The sequence below is a fragment of the Biomphalaria glabrata genome, chromosome 1, assembly GCF_947242115.1.
Source record: "Biomphalaria glabrata chromosome 1, xgBioGlab47.1, whole genome shotgun sequence".
NCBI lineage: Eukaryota > Metazoa > Mollusca > Gastropoda > Planorbidae > Biomphalaria > Biomphalaria glabrata.
Window position 1 is genome coordinate 86654752 of NC_074711.1, and position 6812 is coordinate 86661563.

Genomic DNA, 6812 nt, shown 5'->3' on the forward strand with positions numbered 1-6812 from the left:
ACATGGTCAACATTCTCTGGTGACATTCCATATGGGCAGATTTCATTGGTTCCAATTTTGAGTTTCCGGTACATATGTTGTTTCATTCTGTTGTGTCCGGTCCTGAGTCGAAAGATTAGACGTTTATTTTGGAGTTAGTGAAATTACTATCTAAGTAGAATCCACATCTGAGAGAAATTTGGTTCGAACCAAACTTACTAAAATAGAAAACGAATTTAATAAAATTTTTGGTGGTCATGCAAATAAATCATACAGCAAGTTAAACAAGCCAAATATTTCTCGATAGTACACCTGACATTTAAAAGTTGGATCTAACTTCCACAATTTTAGGGTAATGAATAATGACGGAGTACTAGTTCGTGAGTCTTGGCTTCACTGACATTAAAGACAGGCATGACGCCGGGATCGATGCAAATGATTTTGAAACTACGTTCGTATGAATTAGAAAAAAATGGACTGCAGAGATTAAGGCTTTGATATTGTCAAGAAAGGTCAACACTACAATGTCTTAAAGCGTATTCTAGAAGTCAACCCTAAAGCAGAATTCATTGGCCGCTCAATTTTAAATCTTTCTCTTAATTTGACAGGAATTCTAGTTGCTGAGTTTGAAGTCGGTCCGTATTTTTACGTATAATTGCATAATTAATTCTATAAATTAAACGGTTTGCTTTTAGAAAACTAAAAGTAGCCGTTGCATCTAAAAAATTTTCAAGCCGCATCGCATCGCATGGTGAAATAATATTTTTCATTTCTCTTTTAGTTTTCGAGATCTGAGTGTGACAGACGGACTTTTTGCACAAACCTAAGTGCAACTGTAAGTTTTCATTGAAGGGTGTTGGTAAAGACGTTCTAATCCAGCGGTTCTCAACCTTTTAGGCTCGGCGACCCTTTTTTACAACCCCCCACTCTGCCGGCCCCCCCCCCTCCGCATACACACACAGCAATAGAAGAATGGACAAAAACAATTCATTTTTTCGGTGGTCTTAGGTGACCCCTGGCAAATCGTCAATCGACCACATGTTGAGAACCCCTGTTCTAATCTAAAAGAATTTGTTCACAATCATAAATGATCTGTTAGCGAGTAGTTTGTTGATCAGGGATCTTCTTATGCCGTGAATGTTGTTGATATGTTAATGTACAGTACAAGGAACTTTTTGTTGCTCCATTTTCAAGTGTTATGCTTTAGCAATTAAGCAATATCAAAAAAAATTCAAAATCATGTAATAAAGTATTCAATTCAAATTAGTTTAGGTTGCGATTGTGGGCCTACTGTACATTTTTTCGGTACACATTATAATTTCATATAGCCTCTAAGTATACCTATATATAATTATACAAAACGTTAGGATTATCATGTTTGTATTCATGCTTTACGTTTTAGTTGCATTATTTAACTTAATTTATTATTAGGCCAGGTACCAATAGATGTACATCATATTTGAGTCATGTTGGTCGCTTTGTGTGTTAATGGCATTATGGCCGATTTTGACACCTAGTCCGCCCCTGGCGTAGTAGCATCATTTAGTTTTCATTGGGGGATCTTATTAATTTAACGCCCATAGAGCAATATGTAGGCCATATGTTTATAAAAGAAATTGGTATCCCGCGGCCTTCGTGAGTGACCTCCAGCTGTCTCGTTCTGAGGCCACATGGAACAGGTGCTCTCTTCTATGTCAGCTAAGGAAAGTTGACGCCTAAGCTAGTCTTTGAAGCGTTTCCGTGGGGGCGCCTCTGTTACGTCGACCACCTTTCAGCTCACAAAAAAAAAAAAGACTGCCTTTGGCATAGGTTCGTCACCCATACGGGCTACGTTCCCTGACAAGCGCAACTGTCGATCCATACCGGCGTTCGCAAAAGGACGTCGCTGTTTGCAGTGCGGTCTTGCCAAAGTATGTTCATGATGGAGCGCAAGCATCTTTAGTTAAAGTCTTAGTTGTAAATATAGTTTGAAAAAGTATGTCAATATGGAGTCTATTAATCTATATATATATATAATTTTCTTCTTCGCTCAACAGTTTGGACGAGCAAGACGGAAAGGAAAGATCACTCTCTTATTTCTGCGGATAGTAACCCCAGGGGAAAAAAAAGGGGGGGGGGGAGAACAAGTGGGTATTCACTACGGATGGCTGCGCGCTGGACTGTCAAACCCTGCCCGCTCCCATCCCCCTTCGTCCTGCGGGAGGTTTGGACTAAGAAGTAAACTATCTTCAACTCTGAAGGAACATCCGAAACATGTAAAATATTTTACAAACTAAAATAGCAGCGCCGGACTTAACCATTGTGACTGACCAAGAAGTCATGGAAAGAGAACAAGTAATTTACTATGAATATTCACCCGTCACTAAATAGCAGGGCCGGACTTAAGCATTGTGGGGCCCTATGCGAAACGGATTTCGCGTGGCCAAGTTTGGGTAGGCAAGCGGACAATAAGTGAAATTTAAGAATTTGTTTTGGAAAATAAATTCGTCTATGCATTTTATTCATTCTTTACTACGTACAGAATTACTTTACGAGCCTTGCGTGTAGCAAAGTCATACAGTATATCATGATAATTCTGTTTCCTACATAGATCACGCTCAATAGCAAGAATTACCAAATGTTTCAATATATCTTTAAGAATTGTTGACCTCAAGTAATTCTTCATTAGTTTGAGGCGCGAGAAGCTTCTTTCACCAGATTACACAATTACGGCTAATGCTTAATGCCGTTTTTATTTATCGCGCGTAGGATTGACGTTTTCCATATTGAATGACACCCCAAAATGACAATTTTGTCTTTATATTTCCGTATATTTTAAGGACTTTTTCGTATATTTTGTAATTTCGGGATATTTCCTAGAGCTCCTGCTAAATCGACAGGAAGGCGCGAAAAATTTGTTTTAAGTTATAAAATGGTTTAATTTAATAATTTATACACCTAGAACTATTTAATGTATCAAGGCTGCGGGCAAAAACCAAGGTTAGGAAGCTACTCGTCAGGGAACTCCTGTATGCCGATGATGCAGCTATTGTGGCTGATTCTGATATTCAGCTACAGTTCATGGTTGACAAACTATCTGCTGCTTGCCAGAAGTTCGGCTTAAACATCAGTCAAAGCAAGACTAAGATACTTGTCCAAAACACAAACACTGCACCTCAAGTAAGCATTAATGGCCAACCACTAGAAATTGTTGATCACTTTTGTTACCTTGGCTCCATCATATCCAACAACACTCTACTGGATAAAGACATAAACAACAGGATAGCCAAGGCAATGGCCACCATGTCACGGTTGCAGAAAAGAGTCTGGGACAACATATTGTTGACTAGCAGGACTAAAGCCCTAGTCTACCGGACCTGTGTGTTGAGCACCTTGCTGTACGGAAGTGAAACATGGTCAACCTACTCATGGCAGGAAAAAAAGCTGAATGTCTTCCACCTCCGATGCCTAAGGCGGATCTTTAAAATAAGGTGGCAAGATAAGATAACAAATGAGGAAGTGCTACATAGAGCAGGATGCCAGGACATCCGCTCTGTTATCAGCAGCAGACGCCTTGGCTGGCTTGGCCACGTTCGTAGAATGCCAGTAGGTCGACTTCCACAGGACATCCTGTATGGCGATCTAATTGAAGGCAGGAGAGCCGCTGGTCGCCCACTTTTACGTTATACGGATGTATGCAAACGCGACATGAAGCTCTTCAAAATCGACACTGGCAACTGGGAAGAGGTGGCACTGGACAGATCCACATGGAGAGAGAGCATAAAGGAAGGGTCACAGATTGCAGATGTCATACACAACAGAAGCAGAAAGAAGGGTGAAAATGCAATGGCGCCTGGTGATTTTATATGCCCAACCTGTGATCGCAGCTGTGTATCAAGGATTGGCCTCTTTAGTCACACAACAAGTTGCAAAGGGAAAAGATCGTCTCGCGAGACGTAAAATGCCACAGACACCTAGAATTAGCGCGGGTCCTATGAAAGTGCGGGGCCCAATGCGGTCGCATAGGTTGCAGTGGCCTAAGGTCGGCCCAGCAAAATAGCGACGTATGCTACGCCGCCAGAGACTAGTATTATATTATTCCTTAACCCTTACAATGCGTGTGGTAGTTTAGCCTCTAAACATGAACATTGTAATTTCATTTTTGTATGCCTTCACTGTAAAACAGCTCAGCACTTTAAGGGTTTAGTTTCAAAAGCATCCGATGGCAGTCTAGGCAGTTCATAACCTTTGCAGGTCAAGGCCACGCAGATGTGCGTTGTTGTCTATTGACGTGAGCTCGTGTGGCCGACACGTCTACATAGGGCCTACAACTGAGAATCTTAGCACGCTTTCTAAAATATCCGAGTCTTCTCTCTCTCTCTCTCTCTCTCTAACTCTGTAACTCTAAATGCTGTCAAATGGGCTTAAAATGTAGAGACAATTTAAGTAAGAAGCCAAACCGATGTCAATATATATATATATATATATATATATATATATATATATATATATATATATATATATATATATATATATGCCTATAGTGCTTTTTTTGTAAAAAAAAAATAGGTACCGGTACTCAGTGATGGATTGCCTAACTTTTATCAACTAATAAATTAGTAATAAACGTTAAGATAGGGCCTACAAGATTTTTTTCCCCACATCGAAAAAGCTACGTTACGCCGTACCGGTACGTACCGTCACAAAAAAGCACTGTATGTAGGCCTATATACATTTCGCAAGCTGAAATTTGGGACTAGTGAGTGAGTGAAAGTTGCCCATGCGTTGTGTCACAAGAGAATGCCGTCACCACGTCCTTCTTGACTGCATCCCACATCAAGAGGCCCGAACAAGACACTGGTCCCAAAACACCTTTATGGAAGAGAAACTATATGGACAACTGCCCGAGTGATCTAGAAACCACTGCGCAGTTCATCTCAGATATTGGTCATCTGAACCCTTCAACATGAAGAAAAAGTATGCCGTTTTACTAAAATGAAACAACATAAATGACTAGGCCAATATACCGGCTACAAATAATTTATATAATTTTTGGCCTACTCTTCCAAACAGTTAATTTGTTGTTGTTTTTTAAAGCGATTTATTTGTAAGAAATTAGTTAATTATACATACAAGAGTTGTTTTAAAAATATACATATTTGAGATTGCAAAATCGGACCTTATAAGGCCCTAAGCAATTTGAGATATATGGGCAGTGGCGTAGTTAGGGTGGAAGGAGGAGGGGGAATTCGAAAATCCCCCCGGGCCCCATGCACTTGAGGGGGGGGGGGGGCGAATGGGTGTTTTTTTTTACACTAAAAAAATAAATATTACGCAAAATACATGGGCCCCCAAGAAGGTCAACCCCCCCCCCTGGGCCCACAAACGATGGAAAATTCCCAGCTACGCCTCCAAATATGGGGTCCATTGTAATCAATATAAATTTACTCTTATTTCTTCAAAATAATTGAAAATGTCTCTGGAACTATTTGCGTGGTGGGCCCTAATCTATAGCTTCTGTTACCTATAGGGAAAGTATATTATAATAACTGTATAGGACATGGTTAGTCTATATATACATCATGGGCGTAGCCAGGATTTTTTTTCGGGGAGGGTTTGGCGGGGGGTAATCCCCCCCCCCGACCCCGACCTCCTCCCCCCCCCCCCACCCGCGAAAAAAAATTATATATATATAAATATATGTGTGTGTGTGTACATAATTAATCTTTATTACATTCTGACCCTTTCGGAAGACTTTTATTGTTTATTGTAGACTCCCCGCCCTTGCTAGCAAGGGGGTCTGGGGGAGCACTATTTCTGGTATTGAAAGCCAACAAAATGCATATTCTGAGGTATCTACAGTGCATTATCTTGCTATTAAAAAGTTTTATTTCAAAAACCTAATGTGCTATTCTTACTGACTTAGACCCTCTCGCGCCGTTCGGCGCATTTTCCGGCAAGCTGTTACGCAACTCTTATTTTGCGTAATTCATTTTGTCGGAAAACATGTCCCGCAAAACCTCATGCGACGCTTTGTCACAACGTTACTAAGGATTCGACTCCCAGTTTGGCATATTATTTCTTTGATTTAGACCCGATCTCTATGACTGACTCCTAAAATCTGTCTTAGCCATCTTTGTTGAGACACATTTAATGATTTTCAATTTCGGCAGAAGACTATTCACACTTAATTAATGGAGCCCAAGCCACTGGTAGAAATTTGTAACCTTTCTTGACTACGCTCTTGGAATTACATGCCTGTATTTCGCTTTAGATTTTATATCGAAAAGGAAAGTTTTTTCGTCAAATCATCTGTTGAGGGGTTTTAAACTAAAAAATCTCTGGGTTTTTTTTTTGTTTTGTTTTTAATTCAAAACCCCATTTAGCTACGATCATAGAATTTGGTGACTGTAGTTTGCTTTAAAATAATATTGAAGAGAGAGGTTTTCAACTCTAAACGCTCTGTAGGGGAATTTTAAACTCAAAACCATCTGGAGGGGTTTTAAACTTTAAAAAAAAAGCCATCTGGAGGAGGGGGATTTAAACTCAAAACCCCTTTGGCTACGCTCATACATTTTATAGTGTGTAATTTGCTTTGTTTTATATTGAAGAGGTACTTTTTAGCTTCAAACACCAACTGGAAGGGGGAGGGGGGTTAAACTCAAAACCCCTTTGGCTACGCTCATAGAATTTTGAGTGTATAATTTGCTTTTTTTCATATTGAAGATGGGGTTATCGTAAATTTTGGATGGGGTTTTAAAATCAAAATCTTCCTCAACTGTGTTGTTGGAATTTGGGGATTTTTGTTTGCATTTTTTTTTGTTTTGTTTTATAGAAGAGGGGGATTTAACTGC